The 26,480-nt window shown below is 45.3% G+C and overlaps 12 non-coding genes and 5 pseudogenes across 12 annotated transcripts; all 17 read right to left on the bottom strand.

The window, feature by feature from the left end:
* Positions 1-474: 474 nt before the first annotated feature.
* LOC141227860 (U2 spliceosomal RNA) lies at positions 475-665 on the bottom strand. Its single transcript, XR_012294831.1, has one exon. It is a non-coding gene; the product is annotated as a U2 spliceosomal RNA (small nuclear RNA).
* A 1,115-nt stretch (positions 666-1,780) lies between these two features.
* On the bottom strand, positions 1,781-1,971 carry LOC141227859 (U2 spliceosomal RNA). The gene has a single exon (XR_012294830.1). It is a non-coding gene; the product is annotated as a U2 spliceosomal RNA (small nuclear RNA).
* A 1,118-nt stretch (positions 1,972-3,089) lies between these two features.
* Positions 3,090-3,310, bottom strand: LOC141227916 (U2 spliceosomal RNA; annotated as a pseudogene).
* A 757-nt stretch (positions 3,311-4,067) lies between these two features.
* Positions 4,068-4,159, bottom strand: LOC141227961 (U2 spliceosomal RNA; annotated as a pseudogene).
* A 1,114-nt stretch (positions 4,160-5,273) lies between these two features.
* Positions 5,274-5,494, bottom strand: LOC141227910 (U2 spliceosomal RNA; annotated as a pseudogene).
* Positions 5,495-6,251: 757 nt separating this feature from the next.
* LOC141227959 (U2 spliceosomal RNA) lies at positions 6,252-6,343 on the bottom strand (annotated as a pseudogene).
* Positions 6,344-7,458: 1,115 nt separating this feature from the next.
* Positions 7,459-7,649, bottom strand: LOC141227858 (U2 spliceosomal RNA). Its single transcript, XR_012294829.1, has one exon. It is a non-coding gene; the product is annotated as a U2 spliceosomal RNA (small nuclear RNA).
* Positions 7,650-8,764: 1,115 nt separating this feature from the next.
* On the bottom strand, positions 8,765-8,954 carry LOC141227891 (U2 spliceosomal RNA). Its single transcript, XR_012294860.1, has one exon. It is a non-coding gene; the product is annotated as a U2 spliceosomal RNA (small nuclear RNA).
* A 1,115-nt stretch (positions 8,955-10,069) lies between these two features.
* Positions 10,070-10,261, bottom strand: LOC141227924 (U2 spliceosomal RNA). The gene has a single exon (XR_012294881.1). It is a non-coding gene; the product is annotated as a U2 spliceosomal RNA (small nuclear RNA).
* A 6,191-nt stretch (positions 10,262-16,452) lies between these two features.
* Positions 16,453-16,643, bottom strand: LOC141227890 (U2 spliceosomal RNA). Its single transcript, XR_012294859.1, has one exon. It is a non-coding gene; the product is annotated as a U2 spliceosomal RNA (small nuclear RNA).
* Positions 16,644-17,758: 1,115 nt separating this feature from the next.
* On the bottom strand, positions 17,759-17,949 carry LOC141227880 (U2 spliceosomal RNA). The gene has a single exon (XR_012294850.1). It is a non-coding gene; the product is annotated as a U2 spliceosomal RNA (small nuclear RNA).
* A 1,116-nt stretch (positions 17,950-19,065) lies between these two features.
* LOC141227879 (U2 spliceosomal RNA) lies at positions 19,066-19,256 on the bottom strand. The gene has a single exon (XR_012294849.1). It is a non-coding gene; the product is annotated as a U2 spliceosomal RNA (small nuclear RNA).
* A 1,116-nt stretch (positions 19,257-20,372) lies between these two features.
* Positions 20,373-20,563, bottom strand: LOC141227857 (U2 spliceosomal RNA). The gene has a single exon (XR_012294828.1). It is a non-coding gene; the product is annotated as a U2 spliceosomal RNA (small nuclear RNA).
* Positions 20,564-21,675: 1,112 nt separating this feature from the next.
* LOC141227867 (U2 spliceosomal RNA) lies at positions 21,676-21,866 on the bottom strand. Its single transcript, XR_012294837.1, has one exon. It is a non-coding gene; the product is annotated as a U2 spliceosomal RNA (small nuclear RNA).
* Positions 21,867-22,981: 1,115 nt separating this feature from the next.
* On the bottom strand, positions 22,982-23,163 carry LOC141227931 (U2 spliceosomal RNA). Its single transcript, XR_012294885.1, has one exon. It is a non-coding gene; the product is annotated as a U2 spliceosomal RNA (small nuclear RNA).
* A 794-nt stretch (positions 23,164-23,957) lies between these two features.
* Positions 23,958-24,049, bottom strand: LOC141227958 (U2 spliceosomal RNA; annotated as a pseudogene).
* Positions 24,050-25,164: 1,115 nt separating this feature from the next.
* Positions 25,165-25,358, bottom strand: LOC141227898 (U2 spliceosomal RNA). The gene has a single exon (XR_012294866.1). It is a non-coding gene; the product is annotated as a U2 spliceosomal RNA (small nuclear RNA).
* Positions 25,359-26,480: the final 1,122 nt, after the last annotated feature.

The following is a 26,480-nucleotide window of genomic DNA, read 5'->3' as shown; positions in this document are numbered from 1 at the left end:
TGTAGCAAACCAAAAAAGAAATTTTAAGCGCAGCAGAGTAACCAGCGCACATACCTGTTAGCTCAGGTGAGTTTAAAAGGCTGCTGTTGATAACAAGGGCATTTGCTAAATAGATGGTGTGTGTGCAACAATATACTGAAAGGTCAATTATATTGTGCAGCTTATCTCACCACCTGTAGTTATTTAGGTGAAAGCTCCAAAATGCTTGCCTAATATGTCTGTTTATCCAAAAGGAAGTAAAAAGGGAGAGCTAGAAAGATAGCATTGCATCACATTACATGGCAATGCAATGCACAGTTGCTGAAGTTGAACCAAAATGAGCTTGTAATCTGGCTTCTGCAACTTTGAACATGAAAAATCCAATGAGGAGAAGAAAAGCAAAGCCAAAGAGTCCATCCCAAAATCCGACAAACAAGCAAAATGAACAAAAAACATTGAATTCAATTCTTTCTGATTTTAGAAACTGCATTAAAGAAGGGGTGCACCGGTCCTGGAGATACTGCAATACCAGGTCAATGCGTGGAGTGGACAGAGCAAGCTCTTTTTCCATCTCCCTGTTCTAAAAATCCATTTAATATATGGTCCCCAGATAGGGGACGTATCAGATATTAAACTGATAAGAACAGATACTACACTTGATCTTAGCCAAAAGGCCGAGAAGCGATAACCAGAATTGGTTTCAAACTACGGAGCCACCCAAGGATCCTGAAAAGTCCATTTGTGGAGATGAGCTCCTGGACTCCCGTTAAGAAGACATGTTGTCAACCTCTAGATCCCTTACATGCCTGCACTTTTCGGCTTGCTGCTGCTGCAATCCACGCGTTTTAGATCTGCATAACTCCACCTCTTTAAACACAGCACCTTCACCCCCTGCTGTTCCCACCCGCCTCAACACCGTTGGAAGGGAGGAGAACCAATTAAGGCGGGGGGTGGGGTGGAACGAGCAGCTGTCTACCCTTAGCAGGAGGGCTCCTGATTACATACCTCTCCTGCTGCTGCTGCTGCTGGCTGTCCAGCAGCAGACTGAAGGTGGCTGCTGCTGTGCACAGGTATATAAAGGCTCAGAGCCTATTATGACACGCGCAGCCAGCGTTCCATTGCCACATTCCATCTACTGCAGGCAGGATACCTGGCTGGCTGAATGTCGCTGAGAAGCTCACAGAGACCGCCATAAGCAACAGTTTAACAGAATGCCACAGACTAATCAACCAAACTTTTTGGGTTGGGTTCTCTTTTATAGTCTGCAGGCATTAAATGAAAGAAGTCAGTGTTCCAGCAGAAGGAGACAACGTTTCAGAAAAGGCATTGTAGCAAACCAAAAAAGAAATTTTAAGCGCAGCAGAGTAACCAGTGCACATACCTGTTAGCTCAGGTGAGTTTAAAAGGCTGCTGTTGATAACAAGGGCATTTGCTAAATAGATGGTGTGTGTGCAACAATAAACTGAAAGGTCAATTATATTGTGCAGCTTATCTCACCACCTGTAGTTATTTAGGTGAAAGCTCCAAAATGCTTGCCTAATATGTCTGTTTATCCAAAAGGAAGTAAAAAGGGAGAGCTAGAAAGATAGCATTGCATCACATTACATGGCAATGCAATGCACAGTTGCTGAAGTTGAACCAAAATGAGCTTGTAATCTGGCTTCTGCAACTTTGAACATGAAAAATCCAATGAGGAGAAGAAAAGCAAAGCCAAAGAGTCCATCCCAAAATCCGACAAACAAGCAAAATGAACAAAAAACATTGAATTCAATTCTTTCTGATTTTAGAAACTGCATTAAAGAAGGGGTGCACCGGTCCTGGAGATACTGCAATACCAGGTCAATGCGTGGAGTGGACAGAGCAAGCTCTTTTTCCATCTCCCTGTTCTAAAAATCCATTTAATATATGGTCCCCAGATAGGGGACGTATCAGATATTAAACTGATAAGAACAGATACTACACTTGATCTTAGCCAAAAGGCCGAGAAGCGATAACCAGAATTGGTTTCAAACTACGGAGCCACCCAAGGATCCTGAAAAGTCCATTTGTGGAGATGAGCTCCTGGACTCCCGTTAAGAAGACATGTTGTCAACCTCTAGATCCCTTACATGCCTGCACTTTTCGGCTTGCTGCTGCTGCAATCCACGCGTTTTAGATCTGCATAACTCCACCTCTTTAAACACAGCACCTTCACCCCCTGCTGTTCCCACCCGCCTCAACACCGTTGGAAGGGAGGAGAACCAATTAAGGCGGGGGGTGGGGTGGAACGAGCAGCTGTCTACCCTTAGCAGGAGGGCTCCTGATTACATACCTCTCCTGCTGCTGCTGCTGCTGCTGGCTGTCCAGCAGCAGACTGAAGGTGGCTGCTGCTGTGCACAGGTATATAAAGGCTCAGAGCCTATTATGACACGCGCAGCCAGCGTTCCATTGCCACATTCCATCTACTGCAGGCAGGATACCTGGCTGGCTGAATGTCGCTGAGAAGCTCACAGAGACCGCCATAAGCAACAGTTTAACAGAATGCCACAGACTAATCAACCAAACTTTTTGGGTTGGGTTCTCTTTTATAGTCTGCAGGCATTAAATGAAAGAAGTCAGTGTTCCAGCAGAAGGAGACAACGTTTCAGAAAAGGCATTGTAGCAAACCAAAAAAGAAATTTTAAGCGCAGCAGAGTAACCAGCGCACATACCTGTTAGCTCAGGTGAGTTTAAAAGGCTGCTGTTGATAACAAGGGCATTTGCTAAATAGATGGTGTGTGTGCAACAATATACTGAAAGGTCAATTATATTGTGCAGCTTATCTCACCACCTGTAGTTATTTAGGTGAAAGCTCCAAAATGCTTGCCTAATATGTCTGTTTATCCAAAAGGAAGTAAAAAGGGAGAGCTAGAAAGATAGCATTGCATCACATTACATGGCAATGCAATGCACAGTTGCTGAAGTTGAACCAAAATGAGCTTGTAATCTGGCTTCTGCAACTTTGAACATGAAAAATCCAATGAGGAGAAGAAAAGCAAAGCCAAAGAGTCCATCCCAAAATCCGACAAACAAGCAAAATGAACAAAAAACATTGAATTCAATTCTTTCTGATTTTAGAAACTGCATTAAAGAAGGGGTGCACCGGTCCTGGAGATACTGCAATACCAGGTCAATGCGTGGAGTGGACAGAGCAAGCTCTTTTTCCATCTCCCTGTTCTAAAAATCCATTTAATATATGGTCCCCAGATAGGGGACGTATCAGATATTAAACTGATAAGAACAGATTTTTTTTTTTTTTTTTTTTTCTTGCCCGAATTCGTGTACAAAACCCGAGTGCGCTTAAAAAAGTGACAAGTGCCACAAAAAAAGTGCACTAGGATGCTGGTCTTCTTGAAACCCTCTCCAAAAGGAGAAGGGTCCCCCAAACCATTCCCCGTCCCTCCGAGCCAAAAGGCCACAGCGAGGAACAGGGACAAAAAGCCACCTCCAGCCGAAGCCAGAGGCGACCCAATCTTACCCCCAGCACCTGCCCGAGTTCTCACCCGAGCAAGGCACTGGGAGCCAAAGACTGTGCTCCCCTCCCGGAAGAGGGGAGCCAACAACGCTCTCCTCCCGAAAGAGGAGAGCCAGGGGGTTTCAGGGGGGAGCGGAACCTGATGGCCACACACTCCCCCCCTAGACCTGCCAAGAGAGGAACCCGTAAGGGAACCGCATCCCGACAAAATCCTAGTAGGACGTGACACACGTGAATAAGTGGACACACAGTGACAAAGAAATTAAATAAATAGTGAAGGTTTCACAGTATAATACTGCCCGGACCTTCGACCGGGAATTGAAAAATTCCCCATCCTAAGGCCAGACGGCCCGGAATAAGGGTGTGTGCGAAGAAAGAAAATTTGAAGTGCTTGTGCAAATGTGCCATAAACTCAAGTGGGGTTCCCAATCCCAGTGAGTTAAGGCACCCCAGGGTCACCACTCCTGGGGCACTTCACACTTCGGGCTTTCGATCTTCCCCGGCCCAATGGCGTCGATCCTGGGGGGCCATGCTTTCCACCAGATGACTATATTAGCCACCTGGCGTACTAACAAGCGCCTAAACCCCAGTGTGCATAATGTATCAATCTACTAGGGCGGCCAACATCCAAAACCGCCTTTTCGAAAGATACTACACTTGATCTTAGCCAAAAGGCCGAGAAGCGATAACCAGAATTGGTTTCAAACTACGGAGCCACCCAAGGATCCTGAAAAGTCCATTTGTGGAGATGAGCTCCTGGACTCCCGTTAAGAAGACATGTTGTCAACCTCTAGATCCCTTACATGCCTGCACTTTTCGGCTTGCTGCTGCTGCAATCCACGCGTTTTAGATCTGCATAACTCCACCTCTTTAAACACAGCACCTTCACCCCCTGCTGTTCCCACCCGCCTCAACACCGTTGGAAGGGAGGAGAACCAATTAAGGCGGGGGGTGGGGTGGAACGAGCAGCTGTCTACCCTTAGCAGGAGGGCTCCTGATTACATACCTCTCCTGCTGCTGCTGCTGCTGGCTGTCCAGCAGCAGACTGAAGGTGGCTGCTGCTGTGCACAGGTATATAAAGGCTCAGAGCCTATTATGACACGCGCAGCCAGCGTTCCATTGCCACATTCCATCTACTGCAGGCAGGATACCTGGCTGGCTGAATGTCGCTGAGAAGCTCACAGAGACCGCCATAAGCAACAGTTTAACAGAATGCCACAGACTAATCAACCAAACTTTTTGGGTTGGGCTCTCTTTTATAGTCTGCAGGCATTAAATGAAAGAAGTCAGTGTTCCAGCAGAAGGAGACAACGTTTCAGAAAAGGCATTGTAGCAAACCAAAAAAGAAATTTTAAGCACAGGAGAGTAACCAGCGCACATACCTGTTAGCTCAGGTGAGTTTAAAAGGCTGCTGTTGATAACAAGGGCATTTGCTAAATAGATGGTGTGTGTGCAACAATATACTGAAAGGTCAATTATATTGTCAGCTTATCTCACCACCTGTAGTTATTTAGGTGAAAGCTCCAAAATGCTTGCCTAATATGTCTGTTTATCCAAAAGGAAGTAAAAAGGGAGAGCTAGAAAGATAGCATTGCATCACATTACATGGCAATGCAATGCACAGTTGCTGAAGTTGAACCAAAATGAGCTTGTAATCTGGCTTCTGCAACTTTGAACATGAAAAATCCAATGAGGAGAAGAAAAGCAAAGCCAAAGAGTCCATCCCAAAATCCGACAAACAAGCAAAATGAACAAAAAACATTGAATTCAATTCTTTCTGATTTTAGAAACTGCATTAAAGAAGGGGTGCACCGGTCCTGGAGATACTGCAATACCAGGTCAATGCGTGGAGTGGACAGAGCAAGCTCTTTTTCCATCTCCCTGTTCTAAAAATCCATTTAATATATGGTCCCCAGATAGGGGACGTATCAGATATTAAACTGATAAGAACAGATTTTTTTTTTTTTTTTTTTTTCTTGCCCGAATTCGTGTACAAAACCCGAGTGCGCTTAAAAAAGTGAAAAGTGCCACAAAAAAAGTGCACTAGGATGCTGGTCTTCTTGAAACCCTCTCCAAAAGGAGAAGGGTCCCCCAAACCATTCCCCGTCCCTCCGAGCCAAAAGGCCACAGCGAGGAACAGGGACAAAAAGCCACCTCCAGCCGAAGCCAGAGGCGACCCAATCTTACCCCCAGCACCTGCCGGAGTTCTCACCCGAGCAAGGCACTGGGAGCCAAAGACTGTGCTCCCCTCCCGGAAGAGGGGAGCCAACAACGCTCTCCTCCCGAAAGAGGAGAGCCAGGGGGTTTCAGGGGGGAGCGGAACCTGATGGCCACACACTCCCCCCCTAGACCTGCCAAGAGAGGAACCCGTAAGGGAACCGCATCCCGACAAAATCCTAGTAGGACGTGACACACGTGAATAAGTGGACACACAGTGACAAAGAAATTAAATAAATAGTGAAGGTTTCACAGTATAATACTGCCCGGACCTTCGACCGGGAATTGAAAAATTCCCCATCCTAAGGCCAGACGGCCCGGAATAAGGGTGTGTGCGAAGAAAGAAAATTTGAAGTGCTTGTGCAAATGTGCCATAAACTCAAGTGGGGTTCCCAATCCCAGTGAGTTAAGGCACCCCAGGGTCACCACTCCTGGGGCACTTCACACTTCGGGCTTTCGATCTTCCCCGGCCCAATGGCGTCGATCCTGGGGGGCCATGCTTTCCACCAGATGACTATATTAGCCACCTGGCGTACTAACAAGCGCCTAAACCCCAGTGTGCATAATGTATCAATCTACTAGGGCGGCCAACATCCAAAACCGCCTTTTCGAAAGATACTACACTTGATCTTAGCCAAAAGGCCGAGAAGCGATAACCAGAATTGGTTTCAAACTACGGAGCCACCCAAGGATCCTGAAAAGTCCATTTGTGGAGATGAGCTCCTGGACTCCCGTTAAGAAGACATGTTGTCAACCTCTAGATCCCTTACATGCCTGCACTTTTCGGCTTGCTGCTGCTGCAATCCACGCGTTTTAGATCTGCATAACTCCACCTCTTTAAACACAGCACCTTCACCCCCTGCTGTTCCCACCCGCCTCAACACCGTTGGAAGGGAGGAGAACCAATTAAGGCGGGGGGTGGGGTGGAACGAGCAGCTGTCTACCCTTAGCAGGAGGGCTCCTGATTACATACCTCTCCTGCTGCTGCTGCTGCTGGCTGTCCAGCAGCAGACTGAAGGTGGCTGCTGCTGTGCACAGGTATATAAAGGCTCAGAGCCTATTATGACACGCGCAGCCAGCGTTCCATTGCCACATTCCATCTACTGCAGGCAGGATACCTGGCTGGCTGAATGTCGCTGAGAAGCTCACAGAGACCGCCATAAGCAACAGTTTAACAGAATGCCACAGACTAATCAACCAAACTTTTTGGGTTGGGTTCTCTTTTATAGTCTGCAGGCATTAAATGAAAGAAGTCAGTGTTCCAGCAGAAGGAGACAACGTTTCAGAAAAGGCATTGTAGCAAACCAAAAAAGAAATTTTAAGCGCAGCAGAGTAACCAGCGCACATACCTGTTAGCTCAGGTGAGTTTAAAAGGCTGCTGTTGATAACAAGGGCATTTGCTAAATAGATGGTGTGTGTGCAACAATATACTGAAAGGTCAATTATATTGTGCAGCTTATCTCACCACCTGTAGTTATTTAGGTGAAAGCTCCAAAATGCTTGCCTAATATGTCTGTTTATCAAAAAGGAAGTAAAAAGGGAGAGCTAGAAAGATAGCATTGCATCACATTACATGGCAATGCAATGCACAGTTGCTGAAGTTGAACCAAAATGAGCTTGTAATCTGGCTTCTGCAACTTTGAACATGAAAAATCCAATGAGGAGAAGAAAAGCAAAGCCAAAGAGTCCATCCCAAAATCCGACAAACAAGCAAAATGAACAAAAAACATTGAATTCAATTCTTTCTGATTTTAGAAACTGCATTAAAGAAGGGGTGCACCGGTCCTGGAGATACTGCAATACCAGGTCAATGCGTGGAGTGGACAGAGCAAGCTCTTTTTCCATCTCCCTGTTCTAAAAATCCATTTAATATATGGTCCCCAGATAGGGGACGTATCAGATATTAAACTGATAAGAACAGATACTACACTTGATCTTAGCCAAAAGGCCGAGAAGCGATAACCAGAATTGGTTTCAAACTACGGAGCCACCCAAGGATCCTGAAAAGTCCATTTGTGGAGATGAGCTCCTGGACTCCCGTTAAGAAGACATGTTGTCAACCTCTAGATCCCTTACATGCCTGCACTTTTCGGCTTGCTGCTGCTGCAATCCACGCGTTTTAGATCTGCATAACTCCACCTCTTTAAACACAGCACCTTCACCCCCTGCTGTTCCCACCCGCCTCAACACCGTTGGAAGGGAGGAGAACCAATTAAGGCGGGGGGTGGGGTGGAACGAGCAGCTGTCTACCCTTAGCAGGAGGGCTCCTGATTACATACCTCTCCTGCTGCTGCTGCTGCTGGCTGTCCAGCAGCAGACTGAAGGTGGCTGCTGCTGTGCACAGGTATATAAAGGCTCAGAGCCTATTATGACACACGCAGCCAGCGTTCCATTGCCACATTCCATCTACTGCAGGCAGGATACCTGGCTGGCTGAATGTCGCTGAGAAGCTCACAGAGACCGCCATAAGCAACAGTTTAACAGAATGCCACAGACTAATCAACCAAACTTTTTGGGTTGGCTTCTCTTTTATAGTCTGCAGGCATTAAATGAAAGAAGTCAGTGTTCCAGCAGAAGGAGACAACGTTTCAGAAAAGGCATTGTAGCAAACCAAAAAAGAAATTTTAAGCGCAGCAGAGTAACCAGCGCACATACCTGTTAGCTCAGGTGAGTTTAAAAGGCTGCTGTTGATAACAAGGGCATTTGCTAAATAGATGGTGTGTGTGCAACAATATACTGAAAGGTCAATTATATTGTGCAGCTTATCTCACCACCTGTAGTTATTTAGGTGAAAGCTCCAAAATGCTTGCCTAATATGTCTGTTTATCCAAAAGGAAGTAAAAAGGGAGAGCTAGAAAGATAGCATTGCATCACATTACATGGCAATGCAATGCACAGTTGCTGAAGTTGAACCAAAATGAGCTTGTAATCTGGCTTCTGCAACTTTGAACATGAAAAATCCAATGAGGAGAAGAAAAGCAAAGCCAAAGAGTCCATCCCAAAATCCGACAAACAAGCAAAATGAACAAAAAACATTGAATTCAATTCTTTCTGATTTTAGAAACTGCATTAAAGAAGGGGTGCACCGGTCCTGGAGATACTGCAATACCAGGTCAATGCGTGGAGTGGACAGAGCAAGCTCTTTTTCCATCTCCCTGTTCTAAAAATCCATTTAATATATGGTCCCCAGATAGGGGACGTATCAGATATTAAACTGATAAGAACAGATACTACACTTGATCTTAGCCAAAAGGCGAGAAGCGATAACCAGAATTGGTTTCAAACTACGGAGCCACCCAAGGATCCTGAAAAGTCCATTTGTGGAGATGAGCTCCTGGACTCCCGTTAAGAAGACATGTTGTCAACCTCTAGATCCCTTACATGCCTGCACTTTTCGGCTTGCTGCTGCTGCAATCCACGCGTTTTAGATCTGCATAACTCCACCTCTTTAAACACAGCACCTTCACCCCCTGCTGTTCCCACCCGCCTCAACACCGTTGGAAGGGAGGAGAACCAATTAAGGCGGGGGGTGGGGTGGAACGAGCAGCTGTCTACCCTTAGCAGGAGGGCTCCTGATTACATACCTCTCCTGCTGCTGCTGCTGCTGGCTGTCCAGCAGCAGACTGAAGGTGGCTGCTGCTGTGCACAGGTATATAAAGGCTCAGAGCCTATTATGACACGCGCAGCCAGCGTTCCATTGCCACATTCCATCTACTGCAGGCAGGATACCTGGCTGGCTGAATGTCGCTGAGAAGCTCACAGAGACCGCCATAAGCAACAGTTTAACAGAATGCCACAGACTAATCAACCAAACTTTTTGGGTTGGGTTCTCTTTTATAGTCTGCAGGCATTAAATGAAAGAAGTCAGTGTTCCAGCAGAAGGAGACAACGTTTCAGAAAAGGCATTGTAGCAAACCAAAAAAGAAATTTTAAGCGCAGCAGAGTAACCAGCGCACATACCTGTTAGCTCAGGTGAGTTTAAAAGGCTGCTGTTGATAACAAGGGCATTTGCTAAATAGATGGTGTGTGTGCAACAATATACTGAAAGGTCAATTATATTGTGCAGCTTATCTCACCACCTGTAGTTATTTAGGTGAAAGCTCCAAAATGCTTGCCTAATATGTCTGTTTATCCAAAAGGAAGTAAAAAGGGAGAGCTAGAAAGATAGCATTGCATCACATTACATGGCAATGCAATGCACAGTTGCTGAAGTTGAACCAAAATGAGCTTGTAATCTGGCTTCTGCAACTTTGAACATGAAAAATCCAATGAGGAGAAGAAAAGCAAAGCCAAAGAGTCCATCCCAAAATCCGACAAACAAGCAAAATGAACAAAAAACATTGAATTCAATTCTTTCTGATTTTAGAAACTGCATTAAAGAAGGGGTGCACCGGTCCTGGAGATACTGCAATACCAGGTCAATGCGTGGAGTGGACAGAGCAAGCTCTTTTTCCATCTCCCTGTTCTAAAAATCCATTTAATATATGGTCCCCAGATAGGGGACGTATCAGATATTAAACTGATAAGAACAGATTTTTTTTTTTTTTTTTTTTTTTTTTAACCAAATCAGATAGGCCGGAGCATAAGCTCAATCAAATCGACTTACAAAAGCCTTTCATTGACACTTAGCCTTTCATCACACTTGGTATATAATCAAAAATAAAACCAAACCTTATCATCAGGTACATTATACACTGCTAATTAAACTTTACCAAAAACCTCCACTTTTTAAACTTCCAGATCCCTTCAGCATCTATAATACTTCCACGTTCCTGATCCCAGAGGTATATTACATACATACGTGACAGAATCAATCTCAAACATTCATTAACTGACATTTTCTTCCTTTTAAAAACTAACAAATTCCTCGCATCCCACAAACTTTCAATTACACACACCACCAACAACCATAAAATCCTATCCTTAATTCTACTACATGCACCCATCCCAAACATAGCAAGTTTCCAATTAACATACTTTACACCCACCAATTCCTTGCAAAGTCCCCCTATACCCTTCCATACATCATATGCAAAATCACAATCCCATACCATATGTCTAACATGCTCTCTCAAACCACATCCATCCCTCGGGCATACCTCAGATTTAACTAAATCCCTCTTCTTTTGCACATCTCTAACAGGCAAAATGTCATGCAATATCATCCAAGCGATATCTCTCTGTCTGTTAGTCACACCATCTATACTTAATTTTCTCCACATCTCGGTTACTTCCTCCCCTCTCAACCCATTGATATTACATACCACCTCACGCTCACGCACCATCCTAATGACTTTCTTCTTTTGCCTAAAATCACTCATGTTAACGGACAACAAATCATACTTCCTTACAAATTTCTCAACACAACCATACCATACAGGACACTTAAAAGCAACAGGCACTCTAGCATCCCTTTTGACCCACTTTAAGCCATAAAGCATCCATCCAGCCGAATACTTCATCATATAAGCACACTTATTACTTTTCCCTAGAACCACCACCACCATTTTCACGTAACTAATCCCTAAAAAGAAATCAATATTTGGAAAATCCAAACCACCATTTACACATAACTTATAGACATATTCCCGTTTCAATTTCTCCATGCGACTTCCCCAAAGAAAATTAAAGATGAATTTCTCAGTTTTCCTAATTTTCTTAAAAGCAGCAGGATATACATTCGCAACAAACAACAAAATAGGCAAAATAACCGCCTTAATAATCAGAACTTTCCCAGTCAGAGTTAATTCTCTCATTCGCCAAAAAATCAACTTGCGCACCACTCTCACCCCACAATCTTCCCAACTCTCATTTCCTTTCAAATCATCATTAAACTTAATCCCAAGCACCTTTATTGCACCATCCTCACACCTCACACCATCCATCCGTACATTCCTCTCACCAAAACATTTAAAGGAACTCTTAGTCCAATTGACCTTAAAAGCTGAGACACTACAAAACAAACTTAATATCAACCTTGCCCTACTCATCGCAGCCATATTCCCACTCACAATCACTACATCATCCATGTAACCTAGAATTCTCACATCCTTTCCATTACTCCCAGGAATCATCACACCTCTCATAACCTTATCCTTCCTAACCATACACATCAACACTTCAATCACACTAATAAACAAAAAAGGGGACATAGGGCACCCCTGACGCACTCCTGATTTAATTCTCACTTTCTCACTCAACCACCCATTCACCAAAAATTCACTTGAAACATTACAATACAAACTCCTAACACAGTTTACAAAATTCCTGGAATAACCCATCTTAGACAAAACCTTAAACATAAAGCTATGTGACACACGGTCAAAAGCTTTTTCAAAATCAACCGAAAACAACAAACATTTCTGCTTACGACTCATACAATCCCCAATCACATCACGCAACAACACCAAATTTTCAGTCATACTTCTCCCAGGCACTGCACACACTTGGTCTTCATCCACCACACCGCCAATCACTTCCCGCATCCGGCTAGCCAACAATTTACTAAACACCTTATAGTCTGCATTCAAAAGGGTGATTGGCCTCCAATTCCCCAAATCCTTTTTATCACCTTTCTTATGAACCAAAACCACCACCCCATCTCTCATAGATTCACTCAACATATTCTCCGTGAACATATACTGGCACACCTCCAATAAGTCATTTCCCATCGTGTCCCATTCCTTAACATATAACTCCACGGGCAGTCCATCCTTCCCAGGTGTTTTATTCTTACTCGCAGACATCACCACTTTTTTAACTTCATCCAACACAATTACATCATCCAATATTTCACGTTCATCCTCACCCAAACAACCTTCTAAACACCCCAAAGCATCAGTCAACATCCTATCATCAACCCATTTTTCCCCATACAACTCCTTATAAAACAACACCACCTCCTGCATCACATCCTTCCCACTCACACACACCCCATCACCATTCACCACCTCATCCATATCTACTTTCTTCCCAAAAACTTTTTTGAAAAAAAACCTTGTGCATTTCTCATTTTTCTCCAAATGTTCAATCTTAGAACGGTAAATAATTTCTTTCCCTTTACCCTCAATATATTTCTTAATCTCTTCTTTCACTTGACACATCAAAACATCCACATCCACTCCAATCATCCTTAACATCCTCAGCCACTCCAGTCTAGAGCTTAAATCATTAAATTTTGCTCTATTCATTGCTGCTTTCCTCCTGCCCCTTTTTCTAAAGAAAAAAACAATCTCACTCTTCATCCAGTCCCACCACTCAAGCACATTCCTGAAATCACTTTTTTTATCCCTCCACCTAACATACATTCGCCTAAAATCACGCATGATCCTATTATCTTCCAGCAAACGCACATTAAGTTTCCACACGCCACCACCATAAACAAAGGAAATCTTACCTTCTAGACGTGCCCTCAAACACACATGGTCAGAGAAGGGAACATCTTCCTGCTGGAAATTCCTACAAATAACATTTTGTGAAGAAAAGAAGATACGGTCTATTCTAGACTCTATGCCTCCCCTGTCGGCTTTATAGGTCGCAGGAGGTGGATTACCTAAAAAAACTTCCGCAGCATCCTGTAAGGAAAAATCCGCCACAAGACTCTTGAGTCTTTTACCTGTAACATCCATCTTATCCCCCTCCGTCACACAATTGAAATCTCCAACAAAAATTATTGGCATTTTGCCAGATAAAAAAAACATAATTTCTCAAAAATTTCCAGCCTCTCCCCTTTATCTATTGGTGCATACATATTTACCACCCTAACCCTCCACTCCCTACAATTTAACTCACATATTACACACCTCCCCGCCTCCACCACCATGTAACTTTCTATCTTAACACTATAACCCTTCACCAAAACACCTACCCCACAATTTTTATTACATACAGAACCAGACCACACACTTTGACCTAAAGGCCATGCATTTTCACTTAAGGGATCGGAGATCCCACACTCCTGGACACAGTATACGTCCGCATCCAAGTTGCTCAAGAAGTCCAAAATTGCCACTCTTCTCGACTCAGATTTAATCAGCCGAACATTTAGCGACAAGATGCTGAGAGCAACTTGGGCACCCATCTATTAATTTGATGTGGCAGGTCACGACAACATGCCCACCTGTACATCATCCTAACCCTTCTGGGGGTAGGACGCTGGACGTGCAGATATCGTAGTTTGTGCCTTCCCCCAAAAAAGACACATCTTGGGGATCGGATGCAGTAGGGTACACCCGGGCTGGACTCACACTGCAGTCACTTAAAGGGGAAAAGGATGGCTCAGTTTTCTTCTTTTTCTTCACTGAAGCGCCTCCATCTTCATCTGAACTATAATCCCGCCGCTGGGGGTCAAAGTCCCCCTGACCTCCCTCCTCCTCAAGGTCAGAAACGACATCGCTCCAGGCCACATGCGGTGTTCTGGTCAGATCAGACTCCTCTTCCCCCTGCAATGTAACCATCATGTCTGGAATTTCAGCCTCCAGATCCTCCACCGGGGCCACTTCCATGCCTATACGATCATCAGTTATCGTCTCAGACTCACTGACATCTGAAGCCACAGACGCGGCCCTCTGCACCGGTGGCTCAGGTGCCAGCTCCATATTTCCTCTTACATTCACACGAACCAGTTCTGGAAAAGCAACCCGAGCCTCCTCCTCATCCAGGAAAGCCAGAGTAGATATCGGAGCAGTCGGAGTTGGAGCAGTCGGAGTTGTAGCTGTGGGTGCAGGAGATTCATTTCTTCTCCTTCCCCTTCCCGCTGCCCCCGCATATGAACCAGGATGGAATATACAGTCTCTGAAGGCATGCCCCTTCTCTCCGCAGAGGTTACAGACTATTTCATTTTTGCAATTATTGGAAGAATGACCCACCTCATTGCACTTCCTGCAAATAATCTGTCTGATGTCGCATGCTTCCTGAGTATGGCCATACCTCCTACAATGACGACAAAACCTGGGCGCATTGGGGAAGAACAGGTAACCCCGCTCACTCCCAATGGAAAAATTTGATGGAGGATAATGTATACCCCCTGGTTCATCAGGACTTTCCCGGAACTTGACCATGAAACGATATTTACCGGTCCATAGTTCCTCCTCATTCATGACTTTTACTGCCACCTTGGTAATATAGCAGTGCCTATTTAGAAAGGCATAAATCAAAGCCAAGTCCACATGTGGGTTGTACATGAAAACAGTCAGAGGTACCTCTTTGGAGCAATACAAGATGACAAAAGTCAGCCCATCCAAATATTGATTGTCCAGATTCTTTTTCAAACAATCATAGAAATTGTTGCAAACAGCCATAGAAGTAAATACAAGATTATACTTGCTTTTGAATTGCTGGAGGCACAAGATTTCTTCCTTCTTCACTTCAAGGAGTCCAAACAAAATCTCCTTCACCACGAAGCTGAGGGTAAAGATTCCTTCTTTACCTTCTTCCACATCAATCTGGATTCCAAACTTCACTCGAGCCTCACCGGGCCCAGCGTATCGAATGCGTCCCATTATCGCTAGTCGTGTCTACTGGCCAACTCCTTATAGCAGCAAGTGGCTTAAGCCATAAAATGGCGATGCCACAGGGCCAAGAGTTAACGCACAGACAGCCAAATGACTAGACCCATTACAGATCTGAGCCAAAAGGCCGAGAAGCGATAACCAGAATTGGTTTCAAACTACGGAGCCACCCAAGGATCCTGAAAAGTCCATTTGTGGAGATGAGCTCCTGGACTCCCGTTAAGAAGACATGTTGTCAACCTCTAGATCCCTTACATGCCTGCACTTTTCGGCTTGCTGCTGCTGCAATCCACGCGTTTTAGATCTGCATAACTCCACCTCTTTAAACACAGCACCTTCACCCCCTGCTGTTCCCACCCGCCTCAACACCGTTGGAAGGGAGGAGAACCAATTAAGGCGGGGGGTGGGGTGGAACGAGCAGCTGTCTACCCTTAGCAGGAGGGCTCCTGATTACATACCTCTCCTGCTGCTGCTGCTGCTGGCTGTCCAGCAGCAGACTGAAGGTGGCTGCTGCTGTGCACAGGTATATAAAGGCTCAGAGCCTATTATGACACGCGCAGCCAGCGTTCCATTGCGACATTCCATGTACTGCAGGCAGGATACCTGGCTGGCTGAATGTCGCTGAGAAGCTCACAGAGACCGCCATAAGCAACAGTTTAACAGAATGCCACAGACTAATCAACCAAACTTTTTGGGTTGGGTTCTCTTTTATAGTCTGCAGGCATTAAATGAAAGAAGTCAGTGTTCCAGCAGAAGGAGACAACGTTTCAGAAAAGGCATTGTAGCAAACCAAAAAAGAAATTTTAAGCGCAGCAGAGTAACCAGCGCACATACCTGTTAGCTCAGGTGAGTTTAAAAGGCTGCTGTTGATAACAAGGGCATTTGCTAAATAGATGGTGTGTGTGCAACAATATACTGAAAGGTCAATTATATTGTGCAGCTTATCTCACCACCTGTAGTTATTTAGGTGAAAGCTCCAAAATGCTTGCCTAATATGTCTGTTTATCCAAAAGGAAGTAAAAAGGGAGAGCTAGAAAGATAGCATTGCATCACATTACATGGCAATGCAATGCACAGTTGCTGAAGTTGAACCAAAATGAGCTTGTAATCTGGCTTCTGCAACTTTGAACATGAAAAATCCAATGAGGAGAAGAAAAGCAAAGCCAAAGAGTCCATCCCAAAATCCGACAAACAAGCAAAATGAACAAAAAACATTGAATTCAATTCTTTCTGATTTTAGAAACTGCATTAAAGAAGGGGTGCACCGGTCCTGGAGATACTGCAATACCAGGTCAATGCGTGGAGTGGACAGAGCAAGCTCTTTTTCCATCTCCCTGTTCAAAAAATCCATTTAATATATGGTCCCCAGATAGGGGACGTATCAGATATTAAACTGATAAGAGCAGATACTACACTCGATCTTAGCCAAAAGGCCGAGAAGCGATAACCAGAATTGGTTTCAAACTACGGAGCCACCCAAGGATCCTGAAAAGTCCATTTGTGGAGATGAGCTCCTGGACTCCCGTTAAGAAGACATGTTGTCAACCTCTAGATCCCTTACATGCCTGCACTTTTCGGCTTGCTGCTGCTGCAATCCACGCGTTTTAGATCTGCATAACTCCACCTCTTTAAACACAGCACCTTCACCCCCTGCTGTTCCCACCCGCCTCAACACCGTTGGAAGGGAGGAGAACCAATTAAGGCGGGGGGTGGGGTGGAACGAGCAGCTGTCTACCCTTAGCAGGAGGGCTCCTGATTACATACCTCTCCTGCTGCTGCTGCTGCTGGCTGTCCAGCAGCAGACTGAAGGTGGCTGCTGCTGTGCACAGGTATATAAAGGCTCAGAGCCTATTATGACACGCGCAGCCAGCGTTCCATTGCCACATTCCATCTACTGCAGGCAGGATACCTGGCTGGCTGAATGTCGCTGAGAAGCTCACAGAGACCGCCATAAGCAACAGTTTAACAGAATGCCACAGACTAATCAACCAAACTTTTTGGGTTGGGTTCTCTTTTATAGTCTGCAGGCATTAAATGAAAGAAGTCAGTGTTCCAGCAGAAGGAGACAACGTTTCAGAAAAGGCATTGTAGCAAACCAAAAAAGAAATTTTAAGCGCAGCAGAGTAACCAGCGCACATACCTGTTAGCTCAGGTGAGTTTAAAAGGCTGCTGTTGATAACAAGGGCATTTGCTAAATAGATGGTGTGTGTGCAACAATATACTGAAAGGTCAATTATATTGTGCAGCTTATCTCACCACCTGTAGTTATTTAGGTGAAAGCTCCAAAATGCTTGCCTAATATGTCTGTTTATCAAAAAGGAAGTAAAAAGGGAGAGCTAGAAAGATAGCATTGCATCACATTACATGGCAATGCAATGCACAGTTGCTGAAGTTGAACCAAAATGAGCTTGTAATCTGGCTTCTGCAACTTTGAACATGAAAAATCCAATGAGGAGAAGAAAAGCAAAGCCAAAGAGTCCATCCCAAAATCCGACAAACAAGCAAAATGAACAAAAAACATTGAATTCAATTCTTTCTGATTTTAGAAACTGCATTAAAGAAGGGGTGCACCGGTCCTGGAGATACTGCAATACCAGGTCAATGCGTGGAGTGGACAGAGCAAGCTCTTTTTCCATCTCCCTGTTCTAAAAATCCATTTAATATATGGTCCCCAGATAGGGGATGTATCAGATATTAAACTGATAAGAACAGATACTACACTTGATCTTAGCCAAAAGGCCGAGAAGCGATAACCAGAATTGGTTTCAAACTACGGAGCCACCCAAGGATCCTGAAAAGTCCATTTGTGGAGATGAGCTCCTGGACTCCCGTTAAGAAGACATGTTGTCAACCTCTAGATCCCTTACATGCCTGCACTTTTCGGCTTGCTGCTGCTGCAATCCACGCGTTTTAGATCTGCATAACTCCACCTCTTTAAACACAGCACCTTCACCCCCTGCTGTTCCCACCCGCCTCAACACCGTTGGAAGGGAGGAGAACCAATTAAGGCGGGGGGTGGGGTGGAACGAGCAGCTGTCTACCCTTAGCAGGAGGGCTCCTGATTACATACCTCTCCTGCTGCTGCTGCTGCTGGCTGTCCAGCAGCAGACTGAAGGTGGCTGCTGCTGTGCACAGGTATATAAAGGCTCAGAGCCTATTATGACACGCGCAGCCAGCGTTCCATTGCCACATTCCATCTACTGCAGGCAGGATACCTGGCTGGCTGAATGTCGCTGAGAAGCTCACAGAGACCGCCATAAGCAACAGTTTAACAGAATGCCACAGACTAATCAACCAAACTTTTTGGGTTGGGTTCTCTTTTATAGTCTGCAGGCATTAAATGAAAGAAGTCAGTGTTCCAGCAGAAGGAGACAACGTTTCAGAAAAGGCATTGTAGCAAACCAAAAAAGAAATTTTAAGCGCAGCAGAGTAACCAGCGCACATACCTGTTAGCTCAGGTGAGTTTAAAAGGCTGCTGTTGATAACAAGGGCATTTGCTAAATAGATGGTGTGTGTGCAACAATATACTGAAAGGTCAATTATATTGTGCAGCTTATCTCACCACCTGTAGTTATTTAGGTGAAAGCTCCAAAAATGCTTGCCTAATATGTCTGTTTATCCAAAAGGAAGTAAAAAGGGAGAGCTAGAAAGATAGCATTGCATCACATTACATGGCAATGCAATGCACAGTTGCTGAAGTTGAACCAAAATGAGCTTGTAATCTGGCTTCTGCAACTTTGAACATGAAAAATCCAATGAGGAGAAGAAAAGCAAAGCCAAAGAGTCCATCCCAAAATCCGACAAACAAGCAAAATGAACAAAAAACATTGAATTCAATTCTTTCTGATTTTAGAAACTGCATTAAAGAAGGGGTGCACCGGTCCTGGAGATACTGCAATACCAGGTCAATGCGTGGAGTGGACAGAGCAAGCTCTTTTTCCATCTCCCTGTTCTAAAAATCCATTTAATATATGGTCCCCAGATAGGGGATGTATCAGATATTAAACTGATAAGAACAGATACTACACTTGATCTTAGCCAAAAGGCCGAGAAGCGATAACCAGAATTGGTTTCAAACTACGGAGCCACCCAAGGATCCTGAAAAGTCCATTTGTGGAGATGAGCTCCTGGACTCCCGTTAAGAAGACATGTTGTCAACCTCTAGATCCCTTACATGCCTGCACTTTTCGGCTTGCTGCTGCTGCAATCCACGCGTTTTAGATCTGCATAACTCCACCTCTTTAAACACAGCACCTTCACCCCCTGCTGTTCCCACCCGCCTCAACACCGTTGGAAGGGAGGAGAACCAATTAAGGCGGGGGGTGGGGTGGAACGAGCAGCTGTCTACCCTTAGCAGGAGGGCTCCTGATTACATACCTCTCCTGCTGCTGCTGCTGCTGGCTGTCCAGCAGCAGACTGAAGGTGGCTGCTGCTGTGCACAGGTATATAAAGGCTCAGAGCCTATTATGACACGCGCAGCCAGCGTTCCATTGCCACATTCCATCTACTGCAGGCAGGATACCTGGCTGGCTGAATGTCGCTGAGAAGCTCACAGAGACCGCCATAAGCAACAGTTTAACAGAATGCCACAGACTAATCAACCAAACTTTTTGGGTTGGGTTCTCTTTTATAGTCTGCAGGCATTAAATGAAAGAAGTCAGTGTTCCAGCAGAAGGAGACAACGTTTCAGAAAAGGCATTGTAGCAAACCAAAAAAGAAATTTTAAGCGCAGCAGAGTAACCAGCGCACATACCTGTTAGCTCAGGTGAGTTTAAAAGGCTGCTGTTGATAACAAGGGCATTTGCTAAATAGATGGTGTGTGTGCAACAATATACTGAAAGGTCAATTATATTGTGCAGCTTATCTCACCACCTGTAGTTATTTAGGTGAAAGCTCCAAAAATGCTTGCCTAATATGTCTGTTTATCCAAAAGGAAGTAAAAAGGGAGAGCTAGAAAGATAGCATTGCATCACATTACATGGCAATGCAATGCACAGTTGCTGAAGTTGAACCAAAATGAGCTTGTAATCTGGCTTCTGCAACTTTGAACATGAAAAATCCAATGAGGAGAAGAAAAGCAAAGCCAAAGAGTCCATCCCAAAATCCGACAAACAAGCAAAATGAACAAAAAACATTGAATTCAATTCTTTCTGATTTTAGAAACTGCATTAAAGAAGGGGTGCACCGGTCCTGGAGATACTGCAATACCAGGTCAATGCGTGGAGTGGACAGAGCAAGCTCTTTTTCCATCTCCCTGTTCTAAAAATCCATTTAATATATGGTCCCCAGATAGGGGACGTATCAGATATTAAACTGATAAGAACAGATACTACACTTGATCTTAGCCAAAAGGCCGAGAAGCGATAACCAGAATTGGTTTCAAACTACGGAGCCACCCAAGGATCCTGAAAAGTCCATTTGTGGAGATGAGCTCCTGGACTCCCGTTAAGAAGACATGTTGTCAACCTCTAGATCCCTTACATGCCTGCACTTTTCGGCTTGCTGCTGCTGCAATCCACGCGTTTTAGATCTGCATAACTCCACCTCTTTAAACACAGCACCTTCACCCCCTGCTGTTCCCACCCGCCTCAACACCGTTGGAAGGGAGGAGAACCAATTAAGGCGGGGGGTGGGGTGGAACGAGCAGCTGTCTACCCTTAGCAGGAGGGCTCCTGATTACATACCTCTCCTGCTGCTGCTGCTGGCTGTCCAGCAGCAGACTGAAGGTGGCTGCTGCTGTGCACAGGTATATAAAGGCTCAGAGCCTATTATGACACGCGCAGCCAGCGTTCCATTGCCACATTCCATCTACTGCAGGCAGGATACCTGGCTGGCTGAATGTCGCTGAGAAGCTCACAGAGACCGCCATAAGCAACAGTTTAACAGAATGCCACAGACTAATCAACCAAACTTTTTGGGTTGGGTTCTCTTTTATAGTCTGCAGGCATTAAATGAAAGAAGTCAGTGTTCCAGCAGAAGGAGACAACGTTTCAGAAAAGGCATTGTAGCAAACCAAAAAAGAAATTTTAAGCGCAGCAGAGTAACCAGCGCACATACCTGTTAGCTCAGGTGAGTTTAAAAGGCTGCTGTTGATAACAAGGGCATTTGCTAAATAGATGGTGTGTGTGCAACAATATACTGAAAGGTCAATTATATTGTGCAGCTTATCTCACCACCTGTAGTTATTTAGGTGAAAGCTCCAAAATGCTTGCCTAATATGTCTGTTTATCCAAAAGGAAGTAAAAAGGGAGAGCTAGAAAGATAGCATTGCATCACATTACATGGCAATGCAATGCACAGTTGCTGAAGTTGAACCAAAATGAGCTTGTAATCTGGCTTCTGCAACTTTGAACATGAAAAATCCAATGAGGAGAAGAAAAGCAAAGCCAAAGAGTCCATCCCAAAATCCGACAAACAAGCAAAATGAACAAAAAACATTGAATTCAATTCTTTCTGATTTTAGAAACTGCATTAAAGAAGGGGTGCACCGGTCCTGGAGATACTGCAATACCAGGTCAATGCGTGGAGTGGACAGAGCAAGCTCTTTTTCCATCTCCCTGTTCTAAAAATCCATTTAATATATGGTCCCCAGATAGGGGACGTATCAGATATTAAACTGATAAGAACAGATACTACACTTGATCTTAGCCAAAAGGCCAAGAAGCGATAACCAGAATTGGTTTCAAACTACGGAGCCACCCAAGGATCCTGAAAAGTCCATTTGTGGAGATGAGCTCCTGGACTCCCGTTAAGAAGACATGTTGTCAACCTCTAGATCCCTTACATGCCTGCACTTTTCGGCTTGCTGCTGCTGCAATCCACGCGTTTTAGATCTGCATAACTCCACCTCTTTAAACACAGCACCTTCACCCCCTGCTGTTCCCACCCGCCTCAACAACGTTGGAAGGGAGGAGAACCAATTAAGGCGGGGGGTGGGGTGGAACGAGCAGCTGTCTACCCTTAGCAGGAGGGCTCCTGATTACATACCTCTCCTGCTGCTGCTGCTGCTGGCTGTCCAGCAGCAGACTGAAGGTGGCTGCTGCTGTGCACAGGTATATAAAGGCTCAGAGCCTATTATGACACGCGCAGCCAGCGTTCCATTGCCACATTCCATCTACTGCAGGCAGGATACCTGGCTAGCTGAATGTCGCTGAGAAGCTCACAGAGACCGCCATAAGCAACAGTTTAACAGAATGCCACAGACTAATCAACCAAACTTTTTGGGTTGGGTTCTCTTTTATAGTCTGCAGGCATTAAATGAAAGAAGTCAGTGTTCCAGCAGAAGGATACAACGTTTCAGAAAAGGCATTGTAGCAAACCAAAAAAGAAATTTTAAGCGCAGCAGAGTAACCAGCGCACATACCTGTTAGCTCAGGTGAGTTTAAAAGGCTGCTGTTGATAACAAGGGCATTTGCTAAATAGATGGTGTGTGTGCAACAATATACTGAAAGGTCAATTATATTGTGCAGCTTATCTCACCACCTGTAGTTATTTAGGTGAAAGCTCCAAAATGCTTGCCTAATATGTCTGTTTATCCAAAAGGAAGTAAAAAGGGAGAGCTAGAAAGATAGCATTGCATCACATTACATGGCAATGCAATGCACAGTTGCTGAAGTTGAACCAAAATGAGCTTGTAATCTGGCTTCTGCAACTTTGAACATGAAAAATCCAATGAGGAGAAGAAAAGCAAAGCCAAAGAGTCCATCCCAAAATCCGACAAACAAGCAAAATGAACAAAAAATATTGAATTCAATTCTTTCTGATTTTAGAAACTGCATTAAAGAAGGGGTAGACCGGTCCTGGAGATACTGCAATACCAGGTCAATGCGTGGAGTGGACAGAGCAAGCTCTTTTTCCATCTCCCTGTTCTAAAAATCCATTTAATATATGGTCCCCAGATAGGGGACGTATCAGATATTAAACTGATAAGAACAGATTTTTTTTTTATCGAAAGCCCGAATTCGTGTACAAAACCCGAGTGCGCTTAAAAAAGTGACAAGTGCCACAAAAAAAAGTGCACTAGGATGCTGGTCTTCTTGAAACCCTCTCCAAAAGGAGAAGGGTCCCCCAAACCATTCCCCGTCCCTCCGAGCCAGAAGGCCACAGCGAGGAACAGGGACAAATAGCCACCTCCAGCCGGAGCCAGAGGCGACCCAATCTTACCCCCAATACCTGCCCGAGTTCTCACCCGAGCAAGGCACTGGGAGCCAAAGACTGTGCTCCCCTCCCGGAAGAGGGGAGCCAACAACGCTCTCCTCCCGAAAGAGGAGAGCCAGTGGGGTTCAGGGGGGAGCGGAACCTGATGGCCACACACTCCCCCCCTAGACCTGCCAAGAGAGGAACCCGTAAGGGAACCGCATCCCGACAAAATCCTAGTAAGGACGTGGACACACGTGAAAAAGTGGACACACAGTGACAAAAAAAAATTAAATAAATAGTGAAGGTTTCACAGTATAATACTGCCCGGACCTTCAACCGGGAATTGAAAAATTCCCCATCCTAAGGCCAGAAGGCCCGGAATAAGGGTGTGTGTGAAGAAAGAAATATTGAAGTGCTAGTGCAAATGTGCCATAAACTCAAGTGGGGTTCCCAATCCCAGTGAGTTAAGGCACCCCAGGGTCACCACTCCTGGGGCACTTCACACTTCGGGCTTTCAATCTTCCCCGGCCCAATGGCGTCGATCCTGGGGGGCCATGCTTTCCACCAGATGACTATATTAGCCACCTGGCGTACTAACAAGCGCCTAAACCCCAGTGTGCATAATGTATCAATCTACTAGGGCGGCCAACATCCAAAACCGCCTTTTCGAAAGATACTACACTTGATCTTAGCCAAAAGGCCGAGAAGCGATAACCAGAATTGGTTTCAAACTACGGAGCCACCCAAGGATCCTGAAAAGTCCATTTGTGGAGATGAGCTCCTGGACTCCCGTTAAGAAGACATGTTGTCAACCTCTAGATCCCTTACATGCCTGCACTTTTCGGCTTGCTGCTGCTGCAATCCACGCGTTTTAGATCTGCATAACTCCACCTCTTTAAACACAGCACCTTCACCCCCTGCTGTTCCCACCCGCCTCAACACCGTTGGAAGGGAGGAGAACCAATTAAGGCGGGGGGTGGGGTGGAACGAGCAGCTGTCTACCCTTAGCAGGAGGGCTCCTGATTACATACCTCTCCTGCTGCTGCTGCTGCTGGCTGTCCAGCAGCAGACTGAAGGTGGCTGCTGCTGTGCACAGGTATATAAAGGCTCAGAGCCTATTATGACACGCGCAGCCAGCGTTCCATTGCCACATTCCATCTACTGCAGGCAGGATACCTGGCTGGCTGAATGTCGCTGAGAAGCTCACAGAGACCGCCATAAGCAACAGTTTAACAGAATGCCACAGACTAATCAACCAAACTTTTTGGGTTGGGTTCTCTTTTATAGTCTGCAGGCATTAAATGAAAGAAGTCAGTGTTCCAGCAGAAGGAGACAACGTTTCAGAAAAGGCATTGTAGCAAACCAAAAAAGAAATTTTAAGCGCAGCAGAGTAACCAGCGCACATACCTGTTAGCTCAGGTGAGTTTAAAAGGCTGCTGTTGATAACAAGGGCATTTGCTAAATAGATGGTGTGTGTGCAACAATATACTGAAAGGTCAATTATATTGTGCAGCTTATCTCACCACCTGTAGTTATTTAGGTGAAAGCTCCAAAATGCTTGCCTAATATGTCTGTTTATCCAAAAGGAAGTAAAAAGGGAGAGCTAGAAAGATAGCATTGCATCACATTACATGGCAATGCAATGCACAGTTGCTGAAGTTGAACCAAAATGAGCTTGTAATCTGGCTTCTGCAACTTTGAACATGAAAAATCCAATGAGGAGAAGAAAAGCAAAGCCAAAGAGTCCATCCCAAAATCCGACAAACAAGCAAAATGAACAAAAAACATTGAATTCAATTCTTTCTGATTTTAGAAACTGCATTAAAGAAGGGGTGCACCGGTCCTGGAGATACTGCAATACCAGGTCAATGCGTGGAGTGGACAGAGCAAGCTCTTTTTCCATCTCCCTGTTCTAAAAATCCATTTAATATATGGTCCCCAGATAGGGGACGTATCAGATATTAAACTGATAAGAACAGATTTTTTTGATTGAATATATCTTTTATTAGCACAAAAAATAAGTTAACAGACAGTGTACAGTGCCGCAGCCCAGTACACACAGAATTCTACATCATATTTACATAGCATGAGGATACGACGCACTAACTAGACACATCACACCCCTATGCTACACAAAACACTCAATCTGAAAGAAAAAGCATGTCAATCAATACAGTACGACGAACCGTGATAAGGGATGGGGATTGGGAAAAAGGGGATGGGGAGGGGAAAATCACAGGCCCGAAGCTTTATTGAAAGACAAGACACATAAGGGGAGAGGGGGAGGAGGGGTTTAGTCCTCGTCCTCGTCCTCCGGACCGTCCATGATGGAATAGTCTCTGAGCAGGCTGTGGATCAGCCTGCGGCAGTCCTGGATGGACATCCTCTCCCTCCTCAAGATGAGCCGGTTCCTGGCGACCCAAACGGCATCCTTGAAGCAGTTCATAAGGCGCCAAGCCTCCTGGATGGCTCCGACGGTATGAACCCCAGGGAAGAGTCCGTAAAGCACAGAATGGTGCGATAGGCTCGCCCTGGGGACAGAGTTCCTCAGGTCATCCTCAAGTGCAGTCAATAGGCGCTGTGCAAATCCGCAGTCCCAAAATGTGTGCAAAGATGTTTCCTCCACGAAGGGGCACCTTGGGCAGTACCGGGTCTTGCACAGGTTCCGGGCATGCATGAATGACCGGACGGGCAGTCCGCCCTGAATCGCCATCCACGACAAGTCCTTGTGCCCGTTGGTCAGCCTGTCAGACGACACATTTGTCCACACAGTCTCCAGCGTGTCCTGGTGAAGTCCTGTGATGTTCTCCACGTCATCCTTGGCTCTGATTAGCTGTGGATAGTTTTGGGCTTCCACAAGTCGGGCTTGAGTCCCTCCAGTTGATGCTCCCCCACAAATCGAACGACGTCTCCGTAGAACCATGGCGTCGTCCAGTTGTAGGGGAAGGAGCTGTCCCACTTGTCCCAGCCGAGTCGCCTCCAAAGAGGAAGCAGGAAGAAGCGAGACATGGACCTGCCCGCGGAGCCATTCTTGACCTGCAAAGTCCGGCGGACACAATCACACACAAAAGAGGATCGCAGGAGGGTGGGGATATCTGGAACGCCCTTCCCACCCTTGCGAGGCTCCTTGTACATGACGGCCC

The sequence above is a fragment of the Phyllobates terribilis genome, unplaced genomic scaffold (genome assembly GCF_046119375.1).
Source record: "Phyllobates terribilis strain yellow unplaced genomic scaffold, ASM4611937v1 Scaffold_434__1_contigs__length_1565206, whole genome shotgun sequence".
Classification (NCBI taxonomy): Eukaryota; Metazoa; Chordata; class Amphibia; order Anura; family Dendrobatidae; genus Phyllobates; species Phyllobates terribilis.
This window is presented reverse-complemented; position numbering and strand designations above follow the sequence as displayed.